At 42.4% G+C, this 21,145-nt stretch overlaps 1 long non-coding RNA gene across 1 annotated transcript in view; it reads right to left on the bottom strand.

Moving 5' to 3' along the window:
- Positions 1 to 21,145, bottom strand: part of LOC129630978 (uncharacterized) — a 29,408-nt gene that overhangs the window by 6,601 nt on the left and 1,662 nt on the right. Inside the window, exons 3-7 of the long non-coding RNA XR_008703842.1 lie at positions 20,675 to 21,048; positions 12,819 to 12,875; positions 12,582 to 12,733; positions 7,388 to 7,559; positions 6,419 to 6,709 (exon numbers count right to left, since the gene is read on the bottom strand). This is a non-coding gene — a long non-coding RNA (uncharacterized LOC129630978). The remainder of the gene's footprint in view (positions 1 to 6,418; positions 6,710 to 7,387; positions 7,560 to 12,581; positions 12,734 to 12,818; positions 12,876 to 20,674; positions 21,049 to 21,145) is intronic.

Raw genomic sequence — 21,145 nt, 5'->3', positions numbered from 1 at the left:
GAACCTCTTGCATCTCAGAATCTGTCTTGCCCTCCAACTTCTCATGGCTGCCCCCTGAACAACTCAATCCCACTGCTCAATCCCACTGCAACCCCCTAACCACTGCCAACCTAGGCCTGCAGAAGCCTCCTTGGTCTGCATATCCATTTCACCCTGGCCTTCCACCTCTCCTTAATGAAAACCATATGCCCACGCGGCCCCACACACCACTCCTGAATGCCTCCTCTCACTTCCCTCAACACAAGTGGACGGAGGGGCCATCTCACCCTCCACTCCCCAGTCTCATTCCTTGAGCAGCACTACACTACAGAAGTATGATGTACACCACAAATGCAAAAGCATGGACAATTTAACATTTTCTACTAGCCGCATTAAAAGACTGTTACAAAATTAGTAAAATAGTAAAAAAAGAAAGGGGTGAAACTAATTTTTAATAATAGATTTAATGTAGACTAATCTACACAAAATATTATAATTTCAATATGTAATCAGCATAGAAAAGCATTGAGATATTTTGCTTGTTTTTTAGACTGCCTGAAATCCAGTGTGTATTTACACTCACAGTGCATCTTGGTCCAGACTACACGCTTTTCAGGTGTTCAGTAGCCACACGGGGCCAGGGGCCACTGTACTAGACAGCACAGATCCAGACCAGGGGTTGGCAAGCCAAGGCCCACAGCCTAGACCCAGCTGGCTTACTGTCTGATTTTGTATGACTCTTGAACAAAAAGTGATTTTTGGTGGGTGGGAGGCACATCTCGAATCTTGTGGAATCTTAGTTCCCTGACCAGGGATAGAACCTAGGTCCCCTGCAATGGAACCACAGAGTTCTAAGCACTGGACCACCAGAGAATTCTCAGAGTGATTTTTTAATATTTTTAAATGAATGAAAAAAATCAAAAGAATAATACTTCATGACACAAATTCTATGAAACCCAAAGTTAGTATTTATAAGTAATGTTTTAAATTCGGTCAATAAAAATGTATGGAAATATGCTTCATCTCTTCTTACATTTTTACTTACCTACATAATACCCTCTCAATTTTCCTCTTGGCCCACACAGCAGAACATATTTGCTATCTGATCCTGTACAGGGAAATGCTTGCCCAGTTCTATCCTAGGCCATTCTCCTACTCCCTAGACTCCAATACAGGAGCTACAGATCTGGCTTTGAAACCAAAAGGCCCAGCTAAAATCCCAGCTCCCCGGCATCCCAACTCTGGGATTTAGAACAAGTCATTTCCCCTTTGGGGGCCTCCATTTTCTTCATCTGCAAATCAAGTCAGCACTCAAGTGGGTGTAAAGTGGGTGAAAACAAACCCATCGCCAGCCATAGAGCAGGTCGCTCATTCACTTGTTTCCGGTCCTCCAGTCTCTTCCAGTTTCCAGTCTTCACATCTCCAGGCACAACACCTGTCTACCAAGCCCCCCCACCTCACTCAGTACCTCATCCAGGTGACAGCTGCACCCGTCCCTTCTCCCAGCTCCTCACCAGTCTCTACCTCCACTGGCAAAAGCCCCATTTTGCTGGCTTTTGAATCATTCTGGTGGCACAAACCTCTGTCTACCTAGAAGAGCCTCCTTCTCCCTCACCAAATTCTGTTTCCTCCAAGATAACACCCCTGAAGCCCCAGGAGTGCCCTTTGGCTCACAGCTCTGCCCCTCTGCGGACTTGACTTCCGCCATGCCTGAGAGGTGATCTGGCTTGCGAACAGCTGTGGTTCTTCCAGGTGAGGACCAATTCCTGGCCCAATCCAAGCCAGCCCTCGGCACACACAAGGGTCTCAACAAATACTTTAGACTGGCCTAGTGAGACATGGACCAGATTTCCAGGGCCATGTCCTTCCTTTCCCCTCTAGCTCCATGACAAAAATCTCATCAATTCTGACATCCGACATGATAATCCTGGCTGCTCCCTGTTTCAACAGAGCCTCCTCCTCCTAGGGACACCCTTACCAATCTTGCCCAGTCTTAATGGCTTCTGCTTTTCTAGAACCAGCTCCACTCACGCTCTCTCCCCAGCCAATGTCAGTCTAGTCACCAGCTTATTTTAGGCTAGTCTAGGCTCTAGCTCAGGGCCCACCAGTCTTCCTTTGTCACATCCTGCCAACAAATCTTTTCCTGCTAGGGAAGTGTTTCTTCTAAAATTGACCTTCCCTTTAATTGGTAGGTCAGAACTCCTTCTAGCAATGAAGAACGATGGCCTAGAATTGAACTTATTGCCAACTAGTACTCTTGGCCCCAATTAATGTTGCTCCATTTGGCCAAAAAGGTGAGAACTAGCCTCCCACTGGTGGAGCTTTGAGCCTTGACCCACGATGGGATCAGCTTCCTCATGCCAATCACCAGATTTTCCTTCCTGCTAGCCACCTCAGTTTCATTTTTTCCCTACATTTTTTATTGAGATATAATTACATATCATAAAGTCCGCCCACTTACGGTGTACAATTCAGTGGTTTTAACATATTCACAGAGTGGGGCAATGGTCACTATATTCTCAGGTTACCACGCTTTCATCACCTAGAAAAGAAACGCTTTACTGGTCTTCACCCTTTACCCTTACCCTTACCCTTTAACCCTTTACCCTTACCATCCTCACTCTCCCCTAGCCTCTACAACCACTAATCTACTTTCTGTCTGTATAGATTTGCATATTCTGGACATTTTATATAAATGGAATCATATAATATGTGGCTTTTTGCATCCAGCCTCTTTCATTTAGCATAATCCTTTCAATGTTCATCCATATGATACTGTGTGTCAGTACCTCATTCCTCTTTATTGCCAAATAATTTTCCACTTCTTTTGCTGGTTCCCTGGCAGAGGCTGAATCTCAAACTGCTGAAGCACCCCAACCTCTTCCCCTCTTTGTCCCTCTCTACTCAGTTCCTGGATCTCAGAGATTTATTCAATCTTTTGACACAAAATAACACCTATATGCAAATGACTCACAAATCTCTGCTGCTGCTGCTAAGTCGCATCAATCGTGTCGGACTCCATAGATGCTATGGGTGCGACCCCATAGATGGCAGCCCGCCAGGCTCCGCCGTCCCTGGGATTCTCCAGGCAAGAACACTGGAGTGGGTTGCCATTTCCTTCTCCAATGCATGAAAGTGAAACGTGAAAGTGAAGTCGCTCAGTCATGTCCGACTTTTCGCAACCCCATGGACTGCAGCCTACCAGGCTCCTCTGTCCATGGGATTTTCCAGGCAAGAGTACTGGAGTGGGGTGCCATTGCCTTCTCTGACAAATCTCTCTATCCAGCCCTTTTCCATGAGTTCCAGACACACAGGTCCCACAGCCTCTTCCATATCTCTGCTTGGTCATCTCAAGCATCAGGTTTGACACAATCAATTCAAGAGAACCACAGTCTGAGATCAGTTATGAGTAGTGATGGAAGAATGCTAGTAAGGCTTAGACGATAAAGAATTCGCCTGCAACACAGGAGACTTGGGTTTGATCCCTGGGTCGAGAAAATCCCCTGAAGAAGGGAATATCTACCCACTCCAGTATTCTTGCCAGGAGAGTTCCATGGACAGGGGAGGCTGGAGGGCTACAGTCCATGGGGTCGCAAAGAGTCAGACATGACTGAATGACTAACACTTTCATTTCCACATTTCACTTCATAAGCAAACACGCTCTGACAGCACATTAACAATATACAAGGAAGGTTTACTCCAAAAGACAAGGATGATTTAATATTAGGAACTCTGTTAATATATAGTACCATGTTAATAGATAAAATAAGAAAGAAGTCTTATCAATACATGTTAACAAGGCAATTGATAAAATTCAACATATATTTTTAGTAAACATTCTTGATAAAAATATTGATAGAATAAGGTAAATATTTATTAAAAAAAACACCCCAAACAATCATCTTCCAGAAGCACTTTCATTAAAGTAAGAAGACACAAGTTGTCTTCTTCTGTTCATTATTTAACCCTTTTTGGAGGTACATCAAAAGCAGCTGGACAAGAGTAAGAAACTAGAGGTATGAAAACAGGAAAAGAGATAAAACCATCATCATCTGCAGATAATATGAAAACATAGAAAACCCAAAACCCAGGACACTATTCCAAACTACAAAAGAAGTCAATATGGTGGCTTTTGTATATGCCAACAACACTCAAAGATATAAAAGAAGGATCTAAAACACCTAGGAATACACTTAACAAGATAAAGATGAAGAAAATTTGAAATACTGAGCACTCAAAAGATCTGAGCAAATAGGAAGATTCAACATTAGGAAGATGTCAACCTCTTGTAAACATTTGATGAAATAATCTGCTAATGCTATCCTGAAAAAAATACCAAAATGTAATAGGAACAATCTCCTACTGAAAAAAGCAAGATGCAAAATGCTATGCATAGCATGCTATCATTTCTATAAAAAGGGGACAAGCACTTGCATATAGATAAGGTATGGACTATCTATAGAAGGTGAAGTAGGAAATGGGTCTCAGTGGTTGCTTTTGGTTAGTAAAATGGGTAACTGAAATAGGGCTGGGAGGGACACTTTTCACTGTATACCTTTTGGGTAAAATTTTGAACCATGTGAATACATTACTTATTCAAATTTTTAAAAAACTGAAAACAGTAATATTTCTATTTTTTAAAAAAATATTTTAATGGCTTTGTGTTGCCAGCAAGTGATTTAGGCATCTAAAACCTTCCAATATTGGGCTCCAAGTCATGGAGTTATGGATGGTAATGAGGAGGTGAGGACAGGAGAAGCCACCACCACCATCATCATCCAAATCAAGGAACTACAGTGGCTACAGCCCATATACCAAATGTAGCCCACTGTCTTTTTTTTCATAAATAAAGTTTTATTCTAAACTCTACATCCATTTGTTTACATACTGTCCATGCTGCTTTCATCCTCTGACAGCAGAGTTGAACACGTGCAACAGAGATTGTGTAGCCTGCAGAGCTTTAACAGAAACATTTGCTGACTCCTCATCTAAATCAAAAGGACTCTGACACCCAAGGTCTCCCTGCTGCTAAGCCACTTCAGTTGCGTCCGACTCTGTGCGACCCCATAGACGTCAGCCCACGAGGCTCCCCCATCCCTGGGATTCTCCAGGCAAGAACACTGGAGTGGGTTGCCATTTCCTTCTCCAAAGGTCTCCCTATCAAGCCCCAAACACTCTTAACCCAGTTTCTTCCCCAGTCTGCTCCACTTCAACCTGTCTTCCCTCCTCTTGTGAAGAAAGAAAAAAATAGATTTCTCCACCCATGCATAGAAAAGGAAAGCCTGGACAGAAACTGAATATGGTCGGGTTTCTGTTCCGCCTCAGTGACACTGGGGGCTAAGGAAAAGGAGCACAGGGCTAGGAAGGGGACCACTTGCTGCTCCCTGAATCCCACCTCTCTCCAAGCCCAGCTAAAGACTGACCGAGGGAGGAAGGGAAGCCTGGCCCCTGGTTTGCGCTGTGGTCTGGGGAAAGTCCCTTCCTCCTCAAGCCTCATCAAGCCTCTGTTACTGAAGGAGAGGGAATAGATAAGTCCCAAAGATGCTTCCAGTTTTCACATTCTAGTAATAAGGCCATGACCTCCATGCCCCCCTCCAAAGGCAAAGTAAGAAACCAGCTGTCAGCAGAGCACAGCAATAAAAAGCTCATAAACCAGAGACAGCCACAACCAATCTCAGTAATTCCTCACTGCTCTAGAGGGTGGGTGTAAACTCAAAGGAGAGAAGGTGTGAGCCCGGGCAGAGAGGACTGGGACCAGCCCACTTGACAGACCCCAAGTACAGGGGATGCAGCAGAGCTTGGGCAGTGACAATGTCACCTGCTCTCTCCATCCTATCTCATGGAATCAATGACTGAGATAGGCTTGGTGTCTGGAAGCAGCAGCCCTTCTCCTGCAACTCCCAGATCTCCACCTACATCTAGGACCCAGGTCCAGTTCCAGCCACACCTCTAGTGGCCAACGTTTATCCACTTACTTTCTGTGCATTCGATCCTTTCCACAACCTGATGAGGTAGGGGTGATTATCATCAACTCCAAGTCCTCCTGGGCCTCTTTTCTCTGCTGGCCTGTCCTGACCTGCCCCTTCACATGTGTGAATGTATCCAGCAGTTGGTGTGTTCATTTCCTATTGTTGTTGTAACATATGACCACTTGGGTTTCCCTTGTGGCTCACCTGGTAAAGAATCCACCTACAATGCAGGAGACCTGGGTTTGATCCCCGGTTTGAGAAGATACTCTGGAGAAGGGAAAGGCTACCCACTTCAGTATTCTGGCCTGCAGAATTCCATGGACTGTATCGTCCACGTGCCCACAAAGAGTCAGACACGACTGAGTGACTTTCACTTCATGACCACTTAGTGCCTTATCCTTTTATTCTCTCCCAGGTCTGCAGGTTAGAAGTCCAGGATGGCATGATTGGGTTCTTTGAGCAGTACTTACAAGGGTGAAATCAAAGTTTCCAACTGCTGTGATCTGGCATTTGGGATCCTCTTCCTAGTTCGTTACTGCTGTTGGCAGGTTTCAGTTCCTTATGGTTGCAGGACTGGGATCCTCATTTCCTGTTGGCCAGGGATCCTTCTCAGCCCCTTGCGGCTGCTCTTTGTTCCTTCCAGGTGGCCTCCTCCATCTTCAGGTACCAGGTTCAAATCTGATTCCCCTTCAGTCATGAGCAGAGGAAGCTCCTCAGACATACTGTCCATTCTCCTGTTTTCCCACAGTTGCCTAAATGATCTTCCAAAAAGCATAAAACTAACCAGGTTAGCCTCCACTCAAACTCTAGTCCCCAGTAGCATCAAGATCTAAACAAAATTCTGTAAAGTTCATTCATTCAAATGTTTTCTAAGCACTGACTCCCTGCCACTTGCCAGATCCACAGACAGTCTCTGCCCTCCTGGAGCTTTAAGTGCTGTGAGACAGAGGGACCCCCAACAATGAATATGGCTGTGTTAAGAGTTAATGGGCCCACCAGCCTGTCTTCATCCCTGCCCTCCCCTTTCCATACCTCCAGGCTTTGCCAGCACCACCCCCACCCATTCCACAAATCTCAGTAAGAAGGGGCTTTTTCCCAGATCCCTTCCTAGGTTCCAGTTCAACACTCTTAGAGTTCCTGATGCTTCCACATCATGGAACACAGTAGTGGAGTTCATATGGAGCCTCTGGGAAGGCAAGGGCTTTCTCCAGCTCACTAGCACTTCCTCCAATGCCTGGTACAGCGTTCGACACATACCAAATGCTCAGTACATTTTTTGGAATGAATGGAGAGTCTGATAGGCAAATGGTGGACATGCAAACCTCCTCAGCATCCTCTACTCCTGACGGTTTGTTAACTCCGCAGAAAATGCTGGCAGCAAAAACTCCAGCCACTCAGCTCTAGTCCATGGGTGCCTATGCTGGCATCCTGAGTCCTACCTGTAAATTGCAGCTGGAATCCCAGTTGGGATCAGCTATTTAAGGACCAGAGCTCATTCCATGGCATGAAGTCTGGCAGGCATGCCAGTGTTGATTCCAAAGAAGCCAAGATGAGATTTTCTGGGCCCATCAAGCTCAAGGATCTTGTTAAGCAGTGGGAGGCAGGATGGCACTGTGAAGACAGGGCAGGTTTTACATGCACTGACTTGCACACAGAAACACACACACACACATCAACACACCACCAGCTTCTATAAAAACAGCAAAGAAAACAGCAGAGTCTCCAACAGAGGAGAAATTTCTCTAATTTTTGAAAACATGCAAAGCCAGTGGAACAGGATCACAGATGAAGCAGGTGGTGAGAGCTGCAGCCTAGGGGAGTCTTCGGGGGTGGAGGGGTGTGGCAGGGACACTGCAGAGGAAACTTGCCTCAAGTGGCACCCACAGGCTTCAGGATGGTGCGAATGGAAGTCAGACATTAACAGTGGTAGCATTGGCACCCACCGCCTCCTCCTCCTTCCCGGCAGCCCCAGAAGAAATTTCATCTGGGAAAAGCATGGGCTTTCAGCAGGTGTTAGTGGTCCTTAGTAGCGTTTGGCTCAGGCTGCAACTGGGGATCCAGAGCTGACAATGGACTCAGCAGCCACGCTCTCCCTCTCTCCACCACCAGCTGGAGTCACAGTCCATGGCCCATGGCAGCTGCATCGGCACAAAGAGCCCAACCAGAACACCAAGCATCTTGCTGGACTGCCTCAGCTCCCATCTGTTGAATGTCCAGATGAGGTGGTCCCTAGGGCCCCTTGGATTTTCTAAAAATATCATCCTCCCCACTACTTTTATCTCTGTCAGAAATCAAAGCCACATGCTACTGCCCACCCCAGGCCACTGGCTGGAAAAGCAGGAGAAGAGGGAGAGAAGTGCTGATGCCTTACATTAACCCTAACCCTAACCCTACTAAGAGGCAGTGTTACCAGTGTTACGGGTTAAACTGTGTCCCCCAAACGATCTGTTCAAGTGCTAGCCCTGTTACCTATGCACATAACCTTATTTGGAAAGAGGGTTTTACAGAGGTAATCAAGTAAAGATGAACTCTTTAGGGTGGGCCCTAATACAATAGGGCTGGTATTATTATAAAAGAGGAAAATGCCATGTGACGACAGAGGCAGAGATTAGAACGCTGTGTCTCCAAGCCGAGGAACACCAGGGAAGGCAGCGACACCAAAAGCTTAGAGAAAGGCAGAGAAGAGATTCTCCCCAGAACCTGCAGAAAAAGCACAGCCCTGTGGATGTCTTGATTTTGGACTTCCAGCCTCCAGGATTGTAAGACAATAAATTTGTGTTGTTTTAAGCCCTCCTCCCCAGTTTGCAGTACTTTATTAGTGCACCCCTTGGAAACTAATACACCCAGCCAGTCCCCAGGATCTGCTTACTGAGCATGTGAATACATCTCCTCCCCACCCCACCCCACCCCAGTCTATCATCATGAGGAAAAGGAGAGGAAGCAGGCCCAACCTTCATATGGGAAGGATTCAGGGCAAGAGTATAGATGGAGTTCCAGTCCCTCCTTTGCTATTTCCACCCGTCCCATTCTGTTCTGTATAGTGAGGGACCCATATGCACATATGAGGACACCCCAAGGCAAACGCCCATGCTCTATCCACACGCCACCCACACACATCTTGGCCACCCTTCAGGGACAGTTATCTCTCTGAAGAACAGATCAAGGGAGAGGGCTGGGCAGTCTGTAGTAACGGACTCAGGGCCAACTGGGTAGGGAATAACCGCACTCGGAGGACTGGGGGTGGGGGACACACATCCCCTTGATCTTGCACATGTCTCACCCCTGCTCAGGCCCTGGCAGTGCCTGGTGGCCCAGAAGGCAACAGCCTGATATCCAGCACGTGCCAAAGAGCACCAGGAGGTACTTTCCTGGCAGCATCTCATCTCAACCCTCATTCTATTTTAAAGGTGAACATAACTGAAGCATAGTAAAGTTGAAGAATTTGTTCATTGGCTAAACAGCTGACAAAGTACATTTCTGGGATCAAATCATGATCTGTTTGACTCCCACTTATTTTTCTTCATATAACCTGCTTTTCCCTGCCCTAAACCTGACTTAATTGGTAAACTGCCAAAACTGTATAAAATAGATTAATAGGCAAGAACACTGGAGTGGGTTGCCATTTCCTTCTCCAATGCATGAAAGTGAAAAGTGAAAGTGAAGTCGCTCAGTCGTGTCCGACTCTTCGCGACCCCATGGATTATAGCCTTCCAGGCTCCTCCATCCATGGGATTTTCCAGGCAAGAGTACTGGAGTTGGGTGCCATTGCCTTCTTCGTAATAACAAACAGATTTCTAAAAAACAAGCAGTATAGCCATCAAAGTAACTTAATACTAGAGAAGATTAGAGAGGCTGGAAATAGACCGGAACACATATTAGAATCTGGTATATCACAAAGGCATTTTAAATGAATGGATAGAAAGAGAAAGAATTCAATAAATGGCATCAGGACAATGGCAAGCCATCTGGAAGAAAGCAAAGCTGGAGTCCTGCCTTGTTCCTCACACATTAAAACCCATGATCAAAAATTTTCCTGTAAACAGTAAAACCACAAAAGCACTAGAAAATTTCCTTAAGATACAAAAAGCTTTTCTAAAGCACTAAGAGACAATTCTATAGAAAAACTGGACCAGAAAAGAACAGAAAGTTCACAGAATAGAAACATAAATGACCTATAAAAATATAAGATATCAGTCTCTTTCTGAACTAAAGAAATGTAAATGAAAATAGACACTATTTTTCCCTATTAAATCATCACCAGTGCTCATCCCTCTGGGAAAAAAAAAATGTTTGCAAAAACCCAGTCTTCCAAAAGAGACACTGTTAAGACAACTTTAAGCCACACCTCTTTAGAAGACAATTGAACCACACTGCATCCATCAAAACATAAAAGTTATGGATTTATCCTTGAAGAGACTTAAAAAAGTTCCAAAGATAGAGCAGAAGATTCCTTGCAAACTTATTCAAAATTGTAAAAACACTAACAACAAACTAAAGTCTTTCAGTAACTGTTGGTTAAATATACAATGTGGTATGGCAATGTATTAAAAGAATAAAGACTTTATCTATGATGAAAATAGAAAAATTTCCCAAGATATATTGAGAAGTGGAAACAAATTGTCAGAACAATGTATTATATTATTTAATGTATGTAAACAAATACATGGTATATATTTGCATATATACATACACAAATTTAATAGTGAATATCTCTGGAGAACATTTAAATAAGGGGATAGGTGTTAGGGGAGAAGGATGTTTAACTTTTGCTTTATACGCTTCTGTACTATCTGAAAATGTTTTTAACATAAATATCATCACAATGCTACATTTTAAATTCCAAAGCCAAAATCCTGACCTTAAAGAAACGTAGCATTCTGAAGTGTCAACCTGATTTTTCTAAGCTCTCAGCTTTACACTGAGTCAGGTGTGTCCTAAGCAGTTGTGTATGAGGAAGCCTCCATCCTCTGGAATCCAACTTGATAGTCCCTCTCTCCTTAGCCTCTGTTCCAAAATCTCAGGCTTCACTTCTGGGGAGACACTAATTGCCATTAAGGCAACTGAACATCTAATTGAACTTCAGCTCCTAGAGTAAGCCTCTAGCTTGACAAATAAAAAGTCAATTAAAAACTCATCCTTAATTTTAAATGGAAAAAGAGTTCATATTTCATATTAAACGGAAAAGAGTTCATATTTCAGGCCAGAAGCTGTGCACCCCAAGTTTCAGGGCTGAAAGATGGAGGACAAGATGTGCTCATTGGGAAGCTCTGTGCCCCATGTTTCCAGGCTGCTATATGGACAAGTTCATATTTCGGGCCAGAAACTCTGGGCTGAAAGCTGGGAAAAAATCCATTTGACATTATACTATTCCTGAAAGTTATACTCTTTTTCAGGAAAATGTATTTACATATTCTCATAAAGCAAGGTTGTCAGAAACACAGATAAAACAGCCATAGGAAATCACATTTAATTTCCATCTAAAGTAAGACTGAAATGCACCTACCTGTGAAGCAGAAAGAGACTCACAAATCCAGAAACTAATGGATGCCTGTGGGGATTCTGTTGTGGGTGTTGCCAGATTGAAGTAGAAATTAAGAGATAAAAATCACTATGTATAATGTAAGAAAAATAATAGGATTAGTATGCAACAGAGAGAAATATAACCATGATTTTGAAATATCTTTAAATGGTATATATTCCATTAAAATATTGAATCACTATGTTGTATCCCAAAGCAAATAGAGTAATGTGAATCAACCGTACCTCAATTGAAAAAGAAAGAGTGGATAGATAGCTACAAACACAAGAAATAATCAATAGTGACGGTTAGCAAAATAAAAGTGGGAAAAGTTTAGGAATAGAAACTCCCATCAAGAAATTAATTTGGATGGGATTACTAAAAATCTCCATTGGTTCATCCACTAGAGAGAAGAGTATGGAGGATCTTTAGAAAACGAAACACGGAGGTGCCTGAAGAAACAGCAATCACGTGCCTGGGCACACAGTCAGGGAAAAGAAACATTTTCTAAGACAAGGGTACCCATGCCATCCCTGCCGGACCAGTTTCCAAAGGAAAGACACAGCTGCAACCTAAGTGTACAAGGACACAGAAATGAATAAAGGAAATGGATTCTATATACACAACGGTATATGAATCAGCCATAAGAAAGAATGAAAAATGCCATGTTCAGGCACAGGCAAGAAGGTAGAGATGATCGTAGCAAGTGATAGAATATGATGTCACTTCTAGGTGGAATCTAAAAATGGATACAGAGGAGCTCTTTGAGCCAAGATAAACAGTTCACAGACTTAGAAGAAACTCTTCTCACTATTAGCAGAGAAGAAAGGTGTTGCACACATAGAAATGAGCTACTTGACTAACGTGTGCACACACTATTTAGAAAATAAGCTGCAAGGACCTCCTGAGTGACACTAGGAATGATACTCCACTTTCTGTAATAATCTACACAGGGACAGTCCCTGAAATATAACATATACACATCTATGTGTGAGTAAATTAAGTGACTGAATAAAAAAAAACCCACTGCCTTGTAATTCAAAGTTCAAACAAGTGAATTAACACAATAAATATAGAAACATATCCTGACTCTATTCCCTTCATCCCATGGTTACCTTGGCTGGTATCACATCTCTGGAGACTGGGCAGGATAGGGTCCCAAGGCTGGGTTGTTTTTGGGGCTCAGGGTCCTGGGAGGATGTGACAGGCAGTGTGATCCCACGATGTTCCTGGAATGCCTCTTGCCCTCTGCAGGAGCCCTCAATCTCTAGGTACAGGTGAAGTAAGTTAAGAGATTTGAATCAATGTAGACACACATATATGTATCCAATAGATGATCTAAAACAACCTACTGAATAGAGGTGGAAGTTTACTGATCACACCGTAATCACTTAGATGAGAACAAGAACCTGAAAGGAAATAGATAAATGGTCATACATTAATGAATCAAGCTCCTGTACACCTGAAACACACATAAAATCAGAAATCACCTCTGCTGCTGCTGCTAAGTCACTTCAGTCGTGTCCGACTCTGTGCGACCCCATTGACGGCGGCCTACCAGACTCCCCCGTCCCTGGGATTCTCCAGGCAAGAACACTGGAGTGGGTTGCCATTTCCTTCTCCAATGCATGAAAGGGAAAAGTGAAAGTGAAGTCGCTCAGTCCCAATATAAAATCACACAGAAACGATGGAGGCGGTGGGGGTAGGGAATGTATGGGGCTGAATAATGCTGCTGTCTTGTGGCCATTTTCTGTAACAACAGCTTGAAAATCTGTGTTGATGGGCATTGAGCATTCTTAAGGCCAAAGGGTCTCTAAGTCAAAAACAGCTGATCTCAACAAACGTCCTAGGGGTGGTCATCAGGAAAGAATTTAAAACAGGGCCGAGTTATAGGAAGCTAAATCGAGAGGTAACAATGAATTCATCTTTGAAAAGAAATCACATGAAAAGAGGTCAATTTCACTAAATATTAGAAATGCAAATCAAAACCACAGGAAGGAATCACCTCAGTATTCAGAATGGCCATTGTCAGAAACTTGACAAACACTAACTGATGGAGGCATGGAGAAAAGGGAATAATCCTCCCCTGATGCTGGGAATACACACTGGTAAGAGACACTGACGGATCGTGCGAGGCTTATTAAAACAAAGAAAATGAAAATGAGGTTAGAACACTCTCTAACCCCACACATGAAATTAACTCCAAGTCATTAATATCTAAAGGTCAGGAGTGATTCTATGAAAGTCTTAAGGAAAACATAGGAAGGAGACGTGATGATAAAAACTACAACATATTTTTGGATTTGGATGACATCATTGCAAGGTCTTTTGGAATCCATCTCCTAGAGAAATGAGAAATAAACCAAAACCAGGAAAATGTGATCTACTTCAATTTCAAAGCAGGTGCCCAAAAAAGGAAATCTTAATGAATGAAGAAGGCAACCCAGAATGCAAAGAAATATTTGCAAACCAAGATACCCACAAGCAATTCATCTCCAAAACTTACAAACAGCTCACAGTTTGGTAATATTTAAATAAAGTCGATTCCATAAAAATATTGCATTACTATGTTGTATCGCAACACAAATATGTTAATCAAATGTACTTCAATTACAAAAAAAATGGGATATATAGCTACAAACACAAAAGAAAACAAGAAAAAAGGAAGAAAATGAAAATGGAAAATTTTATACAATAGAAAAACCAATTGAGAAATTACTTTGGATGAGATTATTAAAAATCACACAAACTAGATTTACCATTTCAATCTTTGCTTCAAAAACAACTGATTAGTCAAAGGAGGCCAATGAACCTACGAGCAAGATAAATACGGACAAGAAAGCCATGCAAAAGTCACATTTTACCAGGCCCATGTTCTGATAATGTTGCTGCTGCTGCTAAGTCGCTTCAGTCGTGTCCAACTCTGTGCGACCCCATAGACGGCAGCCCACCAGGCTCCCCTGTCCCTGGGATTCTCCAGGCTGGAGAATGGGTTGCCATTTATAATAAGTACCATCAACTGATACATAAAAGTTCTGATGATTTTTTTCAAAAACTATTCAAAAGGTGTGAATTCTGAAGATGTGTTTCCCATATTTTTATCTGTGCCCCAAGTTTCTGTGCTGAAATATGAAGTTCAGATTTTAGGCCAGAAGCTGTGCCTTTGGGCACAATTACTAATTGTGCACTAATTGTGCCCCAAATTTCCAGGCTGAAATATGGAATAAGAGTCAACATTTTTCCAAAGGTATGCAAACAGCCACTAAGCACATGAAAAATTGTTCAGCATCATTAGTCATCAGGAAAACACAAATCAAAACCACAATGAGATATTGCTTCATACACACTTGGATCACTATAATGAAAAAGTCAGATAACGGCAAGTATTGAGGAGAATGAGGAGAAATTGGAACTCTTACACACTGCTGATAGAAATGTGAAACGGTATAGCCACTTTGGAAAACAGCCAGGCAGTTCCCCCCAAAGTTAGAGTTATCACTGACACAGCAATTCTATTTCTAGGTGCATACCCAAGAGAAAAATCAAAAACATATGCCCACATGAAAACTTGTACATATATGTCCACAGGAGCACAACAGCCAAAAGGTGGTAACAACCCTGTCCATCAACTTATAAATGGATAAAATGCAGTATATCCATCCAATGGAATGTTATATTTAATATTTAATAATGGGACACTGACACATGCTACAACATAGACAAACCTTGCAAACATGCTAAGTGAAAGGAGCCAGACACAAGAGGCCACATATTTTATGATTCCATGTCTGTGTAATGTCTAGAACAGGGACATGTATAGAGACAAAGCATAGATTAGTGGTTACTTAGGTCCAGGGAGGATAAGGGGGTGAGATGTGATAGCTAAAGTGTGCAGGGGCTCTCTTTGAAGTTAATGAAAATGTCCTAATTAATTTTGATGATAGCTGCATAACTCAGTGAATACACTCAGTTCAGTTCAGTTCAGTCTCTCAGTCGTGTCTGACTCTTTGCGACCCCATGAATCGCAGCACGCCAGGCCTCCCTGTCCATCACCAACTCCCGGAGTTCACCCAGACTCATGTCCATCGAGTTGGTGATGCCATCCAGCCATCTCATCTTCTGTTGTCCCCTTCTCCTCCCGCCCCCAATCCCTCCCAGCATCAGAGTCTTTTCCAATGAGTCAACTCTTCGCATGAGGTGGCCAAAGTATTGGAGTTGCAGCTTCAGCATCAGTCCTTCCAAAGAACACCCAGGATTGATCTCCTTTAGAATGGACTCGTTGGATCTCCTTGCAGTCCAACGGACTCTCAAGAGTCTTCTCCAACACCACAGTTCAAAAGCATCAATTCTTCGGCGTTCAGCTTTCTTCACAGTCCAACTCTCACATCCATACATGACCACTGGAAAAACCATAGACTTGACTATATGGACCTTTGTTGGCAAAGTAATGTCTCTGCTTTGAAAGCCACTGAATCGTACACTGTAAATGGGTGAATTGTATGATACAGGAATTATGTCTCAATTTATTAAAAAAAATATTTATTTATCTGGCTGCACCAGGTTGTAGTTGCAGCATGCAGGATGTTTTTTCATTTGTTTTAGCTGCAGCAGGTAGGATCTTACTTCCCCAACCAGGAATCGAACCCAGGGCCCCGAATGCAGGCCCTCTGCATTGGGAACACAGCATTTTAGCCACTGGACCACCAGGGAAGTCCCACGTCTCCAGCTGAAAAAAATCATCCTCCCGAGTTTTTTTTTAAAGAATGGACCTTTAGTCCATCAAGGTCTAACTTTCTCATTTTCTAGAAGAGGCACTGAAGCCCAGAGAGGTTAAAATGACTTGCCCAAAGTCTTTTGCCATTAGAATCCTGATGGCCTGACTACCCATTAGCAGTTATGTCCTCACCCATTTTACCCTACTTCAAGTGCACATGAGTGGCCATTCACAAAAAATCAGTGAGGTCACACAAACCACCTTAATTCTAGCACAGAGCTCCAGACTGCTGTTAGAAATATACAGAGTTGTTTACTGAGGACAGATTCATTCTTGGCATTTCATTGTCTTAGAGCTCAAAAAGCTGACACTTGTGACCTAGTCAAGCCAAGATGCCCACACTTTCATTATCCAGCCATGTTTCATCACCTTTGAACTAACAGGAGATGAGCAAAGCATGAGTTTGGACACTAGTGGACAGGATTCAAACTCAGCTTTGTGTGAGCTGCATGAAGCTATTACCATTATAAACCTAAGGAAATTGTGAATAATAAAGGTATTCTTTGTGAGCTATTGCATGTAATGTGCTTGGCACATGCATTTTTAATTCCTTCCTCTTTCCACATAAAAACTGAGAGGTCTTCATACCTGAGACCTTGGTGAGGTGAGTCAAGCACATTTGCTTGAATTGGGTTTCGTGGGGATGAAATTCTCTGCAGAGTTAATCATGCCCAGTGCACACATCTGGGAACACCTTTCCCCTTTGCAACCCTGATATATTGTCACCCAACCAACAAGCTTGAAAGAGGAATAGAAAACCACCTGGGAAGCCCAGCCAGCTGTGTGCTCAGAGGAGCGCTGCTCTCCTGGTCTCATGTGCCATTTGGGAGGGCTCCCCAAGGAGGGCCAGAACTTTTACTGCAAGACCTAGGGGGAGGAAGGCAGGGGAGGGTTTGGGGTGAGAAATGCTGTAGCAAAGTGGTAGACAGAAAGGCAAATCTGACAGTAGCCACCAGTCCTAAAGCTCAGGACAGGTTATCTTTACTCAAGAAATTACACAGTAAAAACATTTGAAAGATCAATTTTTGGTTACATTGTGCATACAAACTTTATTTTCAAATTATATTTTGTTGCTTATATAACCATTCTCATTGCTCAATTTATATATTTTTCTATTTGTGAAATTTTTGGGGGTCTAAGGTTAGAATGGATTACATCCTACTTTTCCTATTAAAATACTGTTTCAAAAAGCTACTTGTTTTGGGATAGCGTAGTCATTTTTTAAATATTGATTCTTTCAATCCACAAACATGGTACACCTTTCCATCTGTTTATGTCTTGATTTCTTTCTTCAGCAGCTTGTAGTGTTCAGTACTTAGGTAGGCTCATTCCTAGGTTCTTTTTTTATGTGATGGTAAATGGAGTTGCTTCTTGAATTTCTCTTTCTGATGTTTTGTTGTTAAGTGTATAGAAATGCAACAGATTTCCATGTATTAATTTTGTAACCTGTGACTTTGCCAAATTCATTGCCGAGTCCTAGTATTTTTCTGGTAGTATCTTTAGGATCTTCTATGTATAGTATCATGTCATCTGCAAACATTGACAGTTTAATTTCTTCTTTTCCAATTTGGGTTCCCTTTCTTCTTTTTCTCTGATTGCTGTAGCTAGGACTTTCAAAACTATGTTGAATAAAGTGGTGAGAATGGGCATGCTTGTCTTATCCCTGATCTTAGAGGAAATGCTTTCAGCTTTTCACCACTGAGTATGATGCTAGCTGTAGGTTTGTCATATATGGCCTTTATTATGCTGAGATGTGTACCCTCTGTGCCCACTTTCTGGAGAGTTGTTTTTTGTTTTTTTTTTTAATCATAAATAGGTGCTGAATTTTGAATTTTGTCAAAAGATTTTTCTGCATCTATTGAGATGATCCTATGGTTTTTATTCTTCAATATGTTGATGTGGTGTATCACATTGATTTGCAAATGTTGAAAAGTCCTTGCATCCCTGGGATGAATCCCTCTTGATCATCAGAGAGGTTTACTAATGACAGATTTATTCTTGGCATTTCATTGTCTTATGACTCAAAAAGCTGACACTTTGTATGATTTTTTTAATGTATTGTTGGATACGGATTGCTAATATTTTGCTGAGGACTATTTGCATCTATATTCATCAGTGATATTAGCCTATAATTTTCTTTTTTTGTGTGTGATATCTTTGTCTGGTTTTGGTATTAGAGTGATGGTGGCCTTCAAAATGAGTTTTGAAGCTTCCTTCCTCTGTAACTTTTTGGAATAGTTTTAGAAAGATAGGCAATCTACAGATTCAATGCAACACCTATCAAATTACCAGTGGCATTTTTTTGCAGAACTAGAATTAAAAATCTCAATATTTAAAATGTATGGAGACTCAAGATTCCAAATAGCCAAAGCAATCTTTAAAAAGAAAAACTGAGCTGGAGGAATCAGGCTCTCTGACTTCAGACTATATTACAAAGCTACAGTCATCAAAACAGTACAGTACTGGTGCAAAAATAGAAACATACATCAATGGAACAGTATAGAAAACCCAGAAATAAGCCCAAGCACCTATGGTCAATTAATCTATGACAAATGAGGTAAGACTACACAATGTTGGAAAGACAGTCTCTTCAACAAATGGTGCTGGGAAAACTGGACAGCCACCTGTTAAAAAAAAAATGAAATTAGATCATTCTTTAACTCTACTCACAAAAATAAACTCAAAATGGATTAAAGACCTAAATGTGAGACCAGACACTATAAAACTTCTAGAGGAAAACATAGGCAGAACACTCTCTCATAAAAATCACAGCAACATCTTTTTTGATTCATCTCTCTGAATAATGGAAATAAAAACAAAAATAAACAAATGGAACCCACTTAAACTCAAAAGCTTTTGCACAGCAAAGGAAACAATAAATGAAAAGACAATTCAAAGACTGGGAGAAAAATATTTGCAAATGACGTGACTGATAAGGGATTAGTCTCCAAAATTTACAAATAGCTTATGACACTTAACAGCATAAACAAACAACCTATTCAAAAAATGGGCAGAAGACCTGAATAGACATTTCTCCAAAGAGGATATACAGATGGCCAATAGGCACATGAAAAGATGTTCAGCATCGCTAGTTATTAGAGAAATGCAAATCAAAAATACAATGAGACATCACCTCATACTGGTCAGAATGGCTATCATCAAAAAATCCACAAACAACAAATGCTGGAAAGGGTGTGGCGAGAAGGGAACCCTCCTACACTGTTGGTAGGAATGTAAATTGGTATAGCCACTATGGAGAACAGGATGGAGGTTCCTTAAAAAACTAAAAACAGAGTTATCCTATGACTCTGCAATCCCACTCGTGGGCATATATCTGGAAAACAAAACATGATTTGGAAGGATACATGCACTCCAGTGTTCATTACAGCACTGTTTATAATAGCCAAGACATGGAAGCAACCTAAATGTCCATCAACAGAGGAATGGATAAAGAAGGTATGATAATATATATGATGGAATATTACTCAGCCATTAAAAAGAATGACATAATGCCATTTGTAGCAACATGGATGGACCAAAAAGAGTGTAATACCGAGTGAAATAAGTCAGACAGAGAAGGAGAAATATCACATGACATCCCTTATATGTGGATTCAAAAAAGAAATTATACAAATGAACTTACAAAACAGAAAGACAGTCACAAACTCAGAACACGACTTATGGTTGCCAGAGGGAAGGGATAGTTAGGGATTTGGGGAAGGTCAGGTACACACTGCTATATTTAAAATGGATAACCAACAAGGACCTATTGTATAGCACAAGGAACTCTGTTCAATGTTATGTGCCAGCCTGCATGGGAGCGGGTGTTTAGGGGAGAATGGATTCATGTATATGTATGGCTGAGTTCCTTCCCTGTTCACCTGAAACTACCACAGCATTTTTAACCAGCTGTATCCCAATACAAAATAAAAAGTTTAAAGTCTGAAAACAAGAGTACTTGTTTTTTTTATGTAATGGCTGCACTTGGTTTCAGGGTTAAAAGTTCAGGTTTTCAGTTGGCGTAACTGTCCCCTGCTGTCAAGGCCACCTGCAGACTTTCAAAGTTCCACTTTATGGCCTGTTCCACTACCACAAAAATGGCCCGCCTACCACCACATAATCAAAGGCAACTGATGTATAGCAATGATTCGCTTCCCTGGTGGCTCAGCGGTAAAGAATCTGCCTGCCAATACAGGAGACGCCTGTTTGGTCCCTGGGTTGGGAAGATTCCCTAGAGAAGGAAATGGCAATTCACTCCAGTATTCTTACCTGGGAAATCCCATGGACAGATAAGCCTGGTGGGCTACATCCATGGGGTCACAAAAGAGTCCGACACGACTTAGCGAGTAAATAACAAATATTCATCCAACGTTCCAAGAAAGAGTACAAGAAATGTCAGAGGTACAAGATCCACCCCGGTCTAGGCCTGCTCACCTCCCCAGCACTGTATGTGTGTGTTAGTCGCTCAGTTGTGTTCCTCTTTGCGATCTCCATGGACTGTAGCCCTGCAGGCTCCTTTGTCCATGGGATTCTCCAGGCAAGAATATTGGAGTGGAGTGGGTTGCTATTTCCTTCTTCACGGGATCTTCCCAACCCAGGGATCTAACCCGGGTCTCTCTCATTGCCTGCAGATTCTTTACCATCTGAGCCACCAGGGTAGCCCAATTAATCCTCTAGAGTTAACTGCAAACGCGCCGCCTACTCAGCGCACTTCCCCACCCTCAAGTCTCAGCCCGTGTTCCCTCTCAGCTCCCACCAGCGGTCTCCGTCATGCCTTCTGTGGGTGTGATGCCAGGCGGCGGCGGGAACTACGAAGAAAACAAGAGGGTTAGAGGATGCCGGCGGGAGGTAAGCAGAGAACTTTAATTTTAGGTACGTTGGTCAGGAGAATCTCTCCCGTGATTA

The sequence above is a fragment of the Bubalus kerabau genome, chromosome 1 (assembly GCF_029407905.1).
Source record: "Bubalus kerabau isolate K-KA32 ecotype Philippines breed swamp buffalo chromosome 1, PCC_UOA_SB_1v2, whole genome shotgun sequence".
NCBI lineage: Eukaryota > Metazoa > Chordata > Mammalia > Artiodactyla > Bovidae > Bubalus > Bubalus kerabau.
This window is presented reverse-complemented; position numbering and strand designations above follow the sequence as displayed.